The 10831-nt window shown below is 43.4% G+C and overlaps 1 protein-coding gene across 1 annotated transcript in view; it reads right to left on the bottom strand.

Moving 5' to 3' along the window:
• Window positions 1-3721: 3721 nt before the first annotated feature.
• The window catches only part of LOC128700116 (zinc finger protein 84-like), a 101359-nt gene continuing 94249 nt past the window's right edge, over window positions 3722-10831 (bottom strand). Inside the window, exon 3 of the transcript XR_011394093.1 lies at window positions 3722-5216. The gene's annotated coding sequence lies outside the window, so the exon portion shown is untranslated. The remainder of the gene's footprint in view (window positions 5217-10831) is intronic.

Here is a 10831-nt window from a genome sequence, read left to right as displayed (position 1 = left end):
GTCTTCAAGCTGGCACTGGACAAGCACCTAAAGTCAGTTCCTGACCAGCCGGGCTGTGGCTCGTACGTTGGTTTGCGTGCAGCCAGCAGCAACAGCCTGGTTGATCAGGCTCTGATCCACCAGGCGGCCTGGTCACAGACCGGGCCGCGGGGGCATTGACCCCCGGAACTCTCTCCAGGTAAAACTCCAGGAGCTTTAATCTGATTCATATACCCAGAAAAATGAACTATTTCTTCAACAAATGTGTCCTGAACATCTGCTGAAAGGTGTTGTTGCAACTTTAATGCAGCTTCTCTCAATTCTGCATCTGGCATAGTAGTAATTTTGAACAGAAATCCAAACTTGTCATTGAGATTCTGGTAGATTTCTTTTCTTTTCACCAATTCTGTAATCAGTGAATCAAGAATGACGAAGTATGTAGCTGTCTTACATTTCTTCAGTTAATTTGTCACAGTACAAGTCTAGATAACGTGTAATTACTACAGAAAATTGGAGAGGAATCTCCCATACTCACCCGTTAGCAGGAAAACACAGCTGTTCTGATGTAAACAAAGGCATGTTGAGTGTTGCCATCTATGGTTAGGTTTATTTTTGTTTTATTTTATTTCATTGTTTATTTTTTTGATTAATTTTTAAAAATCGATTTTACTCTCCAAACACTTGAACTTTTTAGGTAGGGATCCCTTTGCACTTGCACCACGTGCGCAGTCTTGGATGAGCCCCTGAACCCCTTGGACCGCGGGGCCCCCAAATGCGCGGGGCCCTAGGCAAATGCCTAGTTTGCCTATGCGGTAATCCGGCCCTGGTTGGTGTTATGGCTAAGTGACTAAATACTAGTTTGTGAGTTTAGCAATGTGAATGCTTTTGTTTTCGCACTATACATAGTTTCAGTATTGGAGTATCACAGGCCAACTTATGACTAGTTAAGATTCATTATTTTGAGATTGAGATTGATATTTCTGTTTATGGTCAAATGGGTGAGCGAGTGTAAGTGTGAACCACCAGGTGGTATTCGTATAATTAGATGACAGGGTGTATCAGGGAGATAAGATGTTTTCTGATGGTAGTTTTGAAGGTGATGAATGTGTCTGCAGTTCTAGAGTTCTCAGGTAGGGTATTCCAGATTTTAGGGCCTTTGACATACATTGAATTTTTGTAAAGGTTTAGTCGGACACGGGGAATGTCATAGAGATGTTTGTGTCTGGTGTTGTGCCTGTGGGTTCTGTCACAACTATCAAGAAAGCGTTTTAGGTCAAGGTTAATATTGGAATTTAAGGTCCTGTAGATGTAGATTACACAGTAGTAAGTGTGGATGTACTGAACAGGGAGTAAGTTTAGATCTATGAAGAGTGGGGGGGTGTGTTGCAAGGTGATTATTCTTACTGCGACTTTTTGTTGGGTTATTATTGGCTTTAGGTGTGTTGCTGCAGTTGAACCCCAAGCACAGATAGCATAGGTGAGGTATGGATATATAAGTGAATGGTATAGTGTGAGAAGGGCAGTTTGCGGCACGTAGTATCGAATCTTGGAGAGGATCCCAACCATTTTGGATACTTTTTTGGTTATGTGTTGGATATGGGTGCTGAAGTTCAGGTTGTTGTCGAGGTATAGGCCTAGGAATTTGCCCTCATTATGCCTGGCAATTAGAGTGTTGTCAATCTTAATGTTAATTAAGGTAAGATTTGAAATATGCAAGCGCATGGCCTCTTATACCATAATGGTCAAGTTTGTGGAGTAGGATGCCGTGGTCTACTGTGTCAATAGCTTTTCTTAGGTCAATAAAAATTCCTAGTGGATATTCCTTATTTTCCAATGCTGTATTAAGAGGGGAGCTGGATTCTAATAGGAATATTTAACCGTATCGAGGTCAGTTAGGTTGTACTATGGCTTTGAAGCCAGTGTCAGTCACATAGTACTACTATGCCATGAGCTCAGCTTACTCAGATAAGCTGTGAGTGGTAAATTTGGGATTACATATGACAGAATGGGTCTATGTGGTGTGTACCATATAAAAAAATCCTGCTGCAAGTACTGCATAATGGGGGAAAAACTGCAACCATGTTTTTGGTTTAAAATATCATCTTTGTGGTGCAGTTTTTTAAGGTTTTCATTGTTTTCTTGGTCTCATTTGATAGAATAGTATTATTATCATAATCAAGGGGAAGCGCTAAACCCGTAGGATTATACAGCGCCTGTGGGGGAGATGTGGAAGATATTTAGGCTTAATTCAGAGAACTGGAGCACAGATCCAATTCCCTAGATCAAGAGCCCCTCACCAGCATCAAGGAACCTTCTCTGAGGGGATTTGATAAAACAGAAGATATGTTACAGAAATTTAGATGATTTTGATTGGTTTTAGGACTGAAAATTGAGCTCAAAACAGCAGAAATTTTCGATTTTTGCCGATGCTCAAGAGTAAAAAAAATCACATATGTCCAATACACGTCAACTGGTAGGTCTGATATATGTTTACGAATGCGCTTGCATTATTTATACATTACAATATTGTTATTTTAGTGCTAGGAATGCCTGCATTATTCTGGAGCCTATTATGAAATTGGAATATTTTGAAATTTGTGTGAAATTGGTCAAATTACCAGTGTCTGATCACTTTATTGAGTAGTTGACATAGTTGATTGGGGAATTTCTTATACTCAATCAATAATGTGGAAGACATACTAGCAAAATAGCTAAGAATTTGGTAGACTAGAACAATGTAATTGGCATGAAATTGGACTCAAAGTGGAGGAAATCGTTGATGTGTAAATATTGCTGACACAGCAAAACTTGCAAAAGCCTTATTTTGTTGGTTTTCCATCAAATTTTGTATTTTTTTTTTTTTTTAACAAGTCAGCCGTCTCCCACCGAAGCAGGGTGACCCAAAAAGAAAGAAAATCCCTAAAAATAAAATACTTACATCATCTTTCAACACTTTCATCTCACTCATACATAATCACTGTTTTTGCAGAGGTGCTCAGAATACAACAGCTTAGAAGCATATACGTATAAAGATACACAACATATCCCTCCAAACTACAATATCCCAAACCCCTCCTTTAAAGTACAGGCATTGTACTTCCCATTTCCAGGACTCAAGTCCAGCTATATAAAAATAACCAGTTTCCCTGAATTCCTTCACTAAATATTACCCTGCTCACACTCCAACAGCTCGTCAGGTCCCAAATACCATTCGTCTCCATTCACTCCTATCTAACGTGTTCATGCAGGCTTGCTGGAAGTCCAAGCCTGTCGCCCACAAAACCTCCTTTACCCCCTCCCTCCAACCTTTTTGAAGACGACCCCTACCCTGCCTTCCTTCCCCTACAGATTTATACGCTCTCCATTTCATTCTATTTTAATCCATTCTCTCTAAATGACCAAACCACCTCAACAACACCTCTAATACTTTTGTTAACTCTACACCTTCTCCTAATTTCCACACTCCAAATTTTCTGCATAATATTTACACCACACATTGCCCTTAGACAGGACATCTCCACTGCCTCCAACCATCTCTTCGCTGCAGCATTTACGACCCAAGCTTCACACCCATATAAGAGTGTAGGTACCACTATACTTTTCTCATACTATACTTTTTTATTACCTTCAAAAAAAGATTATCTACCATTTAATAAGAAAAAAAAATTACTGAAAATTTTGCGACCCTTAGAGCAAGTGTGTGAGCAGGGGTCATGTCCCTGAAAGGGTTAAATAACAGTCTGATTTCAATTATATTTTTATTTTAAGTTAAGAAGTTGGTCCAAAGTGTATGCTAAAAGTTTCATGAAGTTTACCCAAAAATAAGAAGAGAAAAAAATTAATGGTTTTTGATATGTCAACACCTTGGTAAAATTATTGCCTAATTGTTAAGGCTTAGGATGTTGTAGTTGACTTGAAATGAACAAAACTAGAGACAAATTCTATAGAAGGAACTGAATGACATTATTTCGTATCCCCCCAAAATTCTTAATTTTTTAGGGGGAGGGATATTTAAAAAAAATAAATCATGAATGGTAAAGGTTATTACAAATTACAAATTCCCTTCATGATTGTAAAACCATGATTGCTTCCTTACCTCAATCTTTCCCCAGTATAAAACACTGATTTTCTACCTATTTAACACCAATTCTACTCCTCTCTACATCCCTTCCTCACTTGTCAATCACCTAAGACAATGTCACAATGACTACACCATTACCTCACTTCATGTCATCATCACAGACATTGAATCATCGTCACACATCATCGCAGCAACAACAAAGAACTGAGAAGCCATTGAGTACCCACAATATGCTAAGATATTTTATATTTAATGAGGAGGTAGCCGAGCTCGGGCGGACGGGTATGAAAAATCAATGAATATACTATTTGAAAAATGAGTTAAGGTTACCAAAAGACAGTTCAATAATCTGGCAACATTTTAGTGTAAATCACTTCTTCCGATGTTCCTAAAGACGGAATAATAATAATATAATAATAATCATAATATAATAAAAATATATTAGAGGTCGGCCATTACTAATCCAGCATCACTGGGACCTGTAGTGTGCCGGATTAGTGAGTTTGCCGGATTACAAAGTGGTTACGTTAGAATACACTTGTACATGAATGGTATACAATACCAAGAAGTTGAAAAATTAGACACATTGCAACATCTGGGTATCTTTATTGTAGATGTTTCACCAACCAGTGGCTTTATCATTACAAATTGTAGGACATGATTAGAAGACAGTAGAACTACGTATATACAAAAGATGAGGTAATCAGCCCCTCGGCCTTGACGTTGGTGTTGAGAGCACCGTGCTCATGAAGATTCTGGAATCTTCACTACCACGGTGCTCTCGACACCAACTTCAAGGCCGAGGGACTGATTACCTCATCTTCTGCATATAGTTCTACTGTCTTCTAATCATGTCCTAGAATTTGTATTGATAAAGCCACTGGTTGGTGAAACATCTACAATAAAGATACCCAGATGTTGCACGTGTCTAATTTTTAGAATACACTTAATTAACCTATCAACAGACTCTTTCTGCTACATCTTCCTCATTTTCATCACTGCTTTCTTCTCCACTGGCTTGCTGCTGTAGATTTACAACCATCTGCACAATTTCTGAGTCAGTATAATGATGAAATTTGAAATTATGCTAGTCGAAATTAGTGCTGGATTACTGATGGAACCGGAAAACTGATTTGCCAGATTAGTGATGGCCGACCTGTAATCATAATATAATAACAATAATCATATAATAATATAACAAGTAATAACAATAATGCAATAATAATTAATATTATTAATATACTAAATCACAATTTGGTATGTTCCAAAGTGGGAGGAGCTTTTCTCCCCAAGGGAGAACAGAAGTGCATTAGTGGTTGAGCCAGTTCATACTCATCTGATATGCATCCAGTGCCCCCTCACCCTGTGGCCATACCCTCACTGTACACCCAGCAACAATCCCCCTTCCACTATAAATTCCCCATGCCTTCACCCAAACCATGCCTCTACCTCATTCCTGCCTCCCCCACCCATACCTTCAGCCCCTATAATTCCCCCACGACCAGACACACCATTCCAACAAGCAACCTCCACCCACACAACTCCCCCACAGCCACATGCCTTCATCCACACCATTCCAACCAACAACCTACCCCCACACAATCCACCCATACAATTCTCCCCCCTCCATACCCACATGCTCACTCCTATGCCATTTCCCCACAACCACCATTCTCTCATGGCCACATATTCCCTATGACCTCACCCACACACCTTCCCTGACCTGTCACCCTAACAGGCCACCCACATACCTAATCACTCATTACCACCACGTGCACAATCACCCACCCATTCACCCGTCATCCAGTCACCACCCACACTAGGCCACTGACAAGCACACCTTTCACCCACACCACTTCCCCACAGCTTCAAGCCCACACGGTCTCATACCTTGCTCATGCTTTCACTCACCACCCATGTTTTCAGGGCCCACACACTCCTAATATGCCTTCTACACTCCAAGTCATGTGGAAAAAGACACTTATGTACAGTTCAGGACATTTATTAAAGGAAACGTTTCGCCACGAGTGGCTTCTTCAGTCCTAATACAGAGAAAACTAAGAAAACATTTATATATATAGTGGCAGGAGTCAGGTGAGGTGACGCGTGGGTAGAGGTGGTAGTAGTAGTAGTAATGGAACTAAGGAGGTGAGGCAAGAGAGGGACCTGCTGGCATCAAGTAACACGTGTTCCCAGGATGGGTAATATCCTCTTGCTTAGTAATTTTGAAATACTGTAACTACCAGATTTTTGCTTTATAGTGTTACTGACAGAAATTAGTGCAGCTTCAATGCATTTTCTCCGTCTTAAGTCGTCTTCTTTAATAACTAGTTTAGCTTCATTGAATTTCATGAGGTGTCCAACATCGTCTCTATGTTGAACACATGGGTTTTTGCGGTCATCATTTCTGCAAGCATTTTTGTGTTCTGCTATTCTAATGTCCAGAGTTCTGGCTGTTTCCCCTACATATACTTTGTCACACCCCCCCACATAGTATAGTGTAGATTCCTGCACTAGTGCCAGAATCATGCTTGGGTTTATGTATCAGGTTCCTAATAGTAGTTGAAGAGCTGGTAGATATTTCAGCCAGTTTTCTGTCAAACATTTTTGAAACATTAGTGGCAACGTTGCTGACCAGTAAAACTATGTAACTTGGAGGCTTTTCTTCAATTTGATAGGTGTTGGTCTTGCTGAGGATACGTGTCGCACGTTTCCTGCAGTCACATATGAAGTGTAGGGGAAAGTGCAGTGAACTAAAAGAGTTGGTGATGTATGTACATTCTTCTTCGAGGAACTGTGGACTGGAAATTCTGTAGGCTCTCAGAAAGAAACCAATAATTACCCCTCTTTTAGTTCTTGTGTCATGGTGAGAGAAGAAATGTAGATCATTCTTATAGGTAGGCTTCCGGGTGTGACAAAGTATATGTAGGGGAAACAGCCAGAACTCTGGACATTAGAATAGCAGAACAAAAATGCTTGCAGAAATGATGACCACAAAAACGCATGTGTTCAACATAGAGACGATGTTGGACACCTCTTGAAATTCAATGAAGCTAAACTAGTTATTAAAGAAGACGACTTAAGACGGAGAAAATGCATTGAAGCTGCACTAATTTCTGTCAGTAACACTATAAAGCAAAAATCCGGTAGTTACAGTATTTCAAAATTACTAAGCAAGAGGATATTACCCATCCTGGGAACTGGTGTTACTTGATGCCAGCAGGTCCCTCTCTTGCCTTACCTCCTTAGTTCCATTACTACTACTACTACTACTACCACCTCTACCCACATGTCACCTCACCTGACTCCTGCCACTATATATATAAATATTTTCTTAGTTTTCTCTGTATTAGGACTGAAGAAGCCACTCGTGGCGAAACGTTTCCTTTAATAAATGTCCTGAACTGTACATAAGTGTCTTTTTCCACATCTTGTCGGTATCACCATACCATTTCCTCACTCCAAGTCATGTAGATACCAGCCACCCTAATTATTGCCCACAACAGCTACACATTCACCCACTCAGTCACCCATCATCCACACTACACTACCACCCACACAGGGGCACCAACACTCCCACCCATATGGCCACTATCACACCATCTCATTACTTCTGGCTTCCATCCCTACAAACCCAACATCATAGGTATGTATGGAAATGAAAAGCAACTTATATATACAGTGGCCCCCCGGATTAAGACATAACTGGATTAAGTAATGTTTTGCGTCAAAATATTGGCTCGGTTAACGACAATGAACTCGGTTAAAGTCGTTCATCCCAAACGTGTCCGCACAGCATGAGCGGCCAGGACACTCCATGTACAGCCAGTGTGCCATTGTTTACAAGCCAGTGAGGACGATTCCATGCGTACATGCGATACATTTTGTATTATTCCATTGTTTTTAGTGCTTGTAACTGCTAAATAAGCCACCATGGGCCCAAAGCTTCTAGTGCCAGCCCTCTGGTAAAGAGAGTGAGAAACACTAGAGAATTCAAGAAAAAGCTTCTAGAAAGATATGAAAGTGATGGTAGAGGGCGGTGGTGATGGTGGTACACCAGCCAGGGTACCTCCCCACATACCAGTCAGGGTACCTCCCCACATACCAGTCAGGGTACCTCCCCACATACCAGCCAGGGTACCTCCCCACATACCAGCCAGGGTACCTCCCCACATACCAGCCAGGGTACCTCCCCACATACCAGCCAGGGTACCTCCCCACATACCAGTCAGGGTACCTCCCCACATACCAGCCAGGGTACCTCCCCACATACCAGTCAGGGTACCTCCCCACATACCAGTCAGGGTACTTCCCCACATACCAGTCAGGGTACCTCCCCACATACCAGCCAGGGTACCTCCCCACATACCAGCCAGGGTACTTCCCCACACACCAGCCAGGGTACCTCCCCACATACCAGTCAGGGTACTTCCCCACATACCAGTCAGGGTACTTCCCCACATACCAGCCAGGGTACCTCCCCACATACCAGTCAGGGTACCTCCCCACACACCAGCCAGGGTACTTCCCCACATACCAGCCAGGGTACCTCCCCACACACCAGCCAGGGTACTTCCCCACATACCAGCCAGGGTACCTCCCCACACACCAGCCAGGGTACTTCCCCACATACCAGCCAGGGTACTTCCCCACATACCAGCCAGGGTACCTCCCCACACACCAGCCAGGGTACTTCCCCACATACCAGTCAGGGTACCTCCCCACATACCAGTCAGGGTACCTCCCCACACACCAGCCAGGGTACTTCCCCACATACCAGCCAGGGTACTTCCCCACACACCAGCCAGGGTACTTCCCCACACACCAGCCAGGGTACTTCCCCACACACCAGCCAGGGTACTTCCCCACACACCAGCCAGGGTACTTCCCCACACACCAGCCAGGGTACTTCCCCACATACCAGCCAGGGAACTTTCCCACATGCCAGCCAGGGTACTTCCCCACATACCAGCCAGGGTTCTTTCCCACACACTAGCCAGGGTACTTCCCCACATACCAGCCAGTGTACTTCCCCTGCACACCAGCCAGGGTTCTTTCCCACACACCAGCCAGGGTACTTCCCCACATACCAGCCAGGGTACTTCCCCACATACCAGCCAGGGTACTTCCCCACACACCAGCCAGGGTACTGCCCCACATACCAGCCAGGGTACTTTCCCACACACCAGCCAGGATACTTCCTCACATACCAGCCAGGGTTCTTTCCCACACACTAGCCAGGGTACTTCCCCACATACCAGCCAGTGTACTTCCCCCACACACCAGCCAGGGTACTTCCCCACACACCAGCCAGGGTACTTCCCCACATACCAGCCAGGGTACTTCCCCACACACCAGCCAGGGTACTTCCCCACACACCAGCCAGGGTACTTCCCCACATACCAGCCAGGGTACTTTCCCACATGCCAGCCAGGGTACTTCCCCACATACCAGCCAGGGTTCTTTCCCACACACTAGCCAGGGTACTTCCCCACATACTAGCCAGTGTACTTCCCCCACACACCAGCCATGGTACTTCCCCACACACCAGCAAGGGTACTTCCCCACACACCAGCCAGGGTACTTCCCCACATACCAGCCAGGGTTCTTTCCCAGACACCAGCCATGGTACTTCCCCACACACCAGCCAGGGTACTTCCCCACACACCAGCCAGGGTTCTTTCCCACACACCAGCCAGGGTACTTTCCCACACACCAGCCAGGGTACTTCCCCACATACCAGCCAGGGTTCTTTACCACACACCAGCCAGGGTACTTCCCCACATACCAGCCAGGGTACTTCCTCACACACCAGCCAGGATACTTCCCCACATACCAGCCAGGGTATTTCCCCACACACATGATTTGATTTGAGTGGGACTTGCACATGAGTGAATAGAATTATCTAAGCTTATTGCATGGGAAGCATTGAAAATTGGGTTGGGTAAATATGATTCTGTTAGTGGGATGGTTTGTGAAGGACCTGCCTAGTATGGGCCAACAGGCCTGCTGCAGTGTTCCTGCTTTCTTATGTGCAAACATTTATGGATGAACATCACCCTGACACAGCTGTTACAGGCCATGCTGGCAACATCTACAATAACAATGTTGTGTCCTATTTTAGGGAAATTTTAAAGAGATGCCAGAAACAGAGCTCTCTGGACAGATATTTAGTGCCACAGGTGTGCAGTGACTCTCAAGCTGATTCTAATGGCATTAAAAAACAAAGAAGGGAAGTAACCCCGGAAAAGGACTTGGTACTTGAAGTCTATGGAAGGGGATTCCCCTTCCAAACAATAGTACACCTCCATCCTCTCCCCTCCTCCCATCTCATCACTCATCAATAAGTCTTCAATAAAGGTTAATGTCATTTTAGTATTGTTTATTCTGCATGTCTCATTGTTTTCTGTGTAGGGAAATGTATATTTCATGTAAAAAAATTATTTTGTTTAATACTTTTGAGTGTCTGTAACGGATTAATTGGATTTCCATTATTTCTTATGGGGAAAATTAATTTGGATTAAGTCAGATTCGGTATAAGACATGCTCTCTGGAATGGATTAATTACGTTAACTGAGGGTCTACTGTATAGGGTTCGCTACTATCCACAGATTCGGTATTCGCAGTATAACATATATCCCCGCAGATCTAGGGGGGCACTACTGTACACTGATAATTGTACTTATATGTACCTGTACCTAAATAAAATTACATACTGTGCTGGCATGTAGGTATATTAAAATCATTAACCATTTCAGGGTTGGTGCCGTA

Source organism: Cherax quadricarinatus, chromosome 74 (assembly GCF_038502225.1).
Source record: "Cherax quadricarinatus isolate ZL_2023a chromosome 74, ASM3850222v1, whole genome shotgun sequence".
NCBI lineage: Eukaryota > Metazoa > Arthropoda > Malacostraca > Decapoda > Parastacidae > Cherax > Cherax quadricarinatus.
This window is presented reverse-complemented; position numbering and strand designations above follow the sequence as displayed.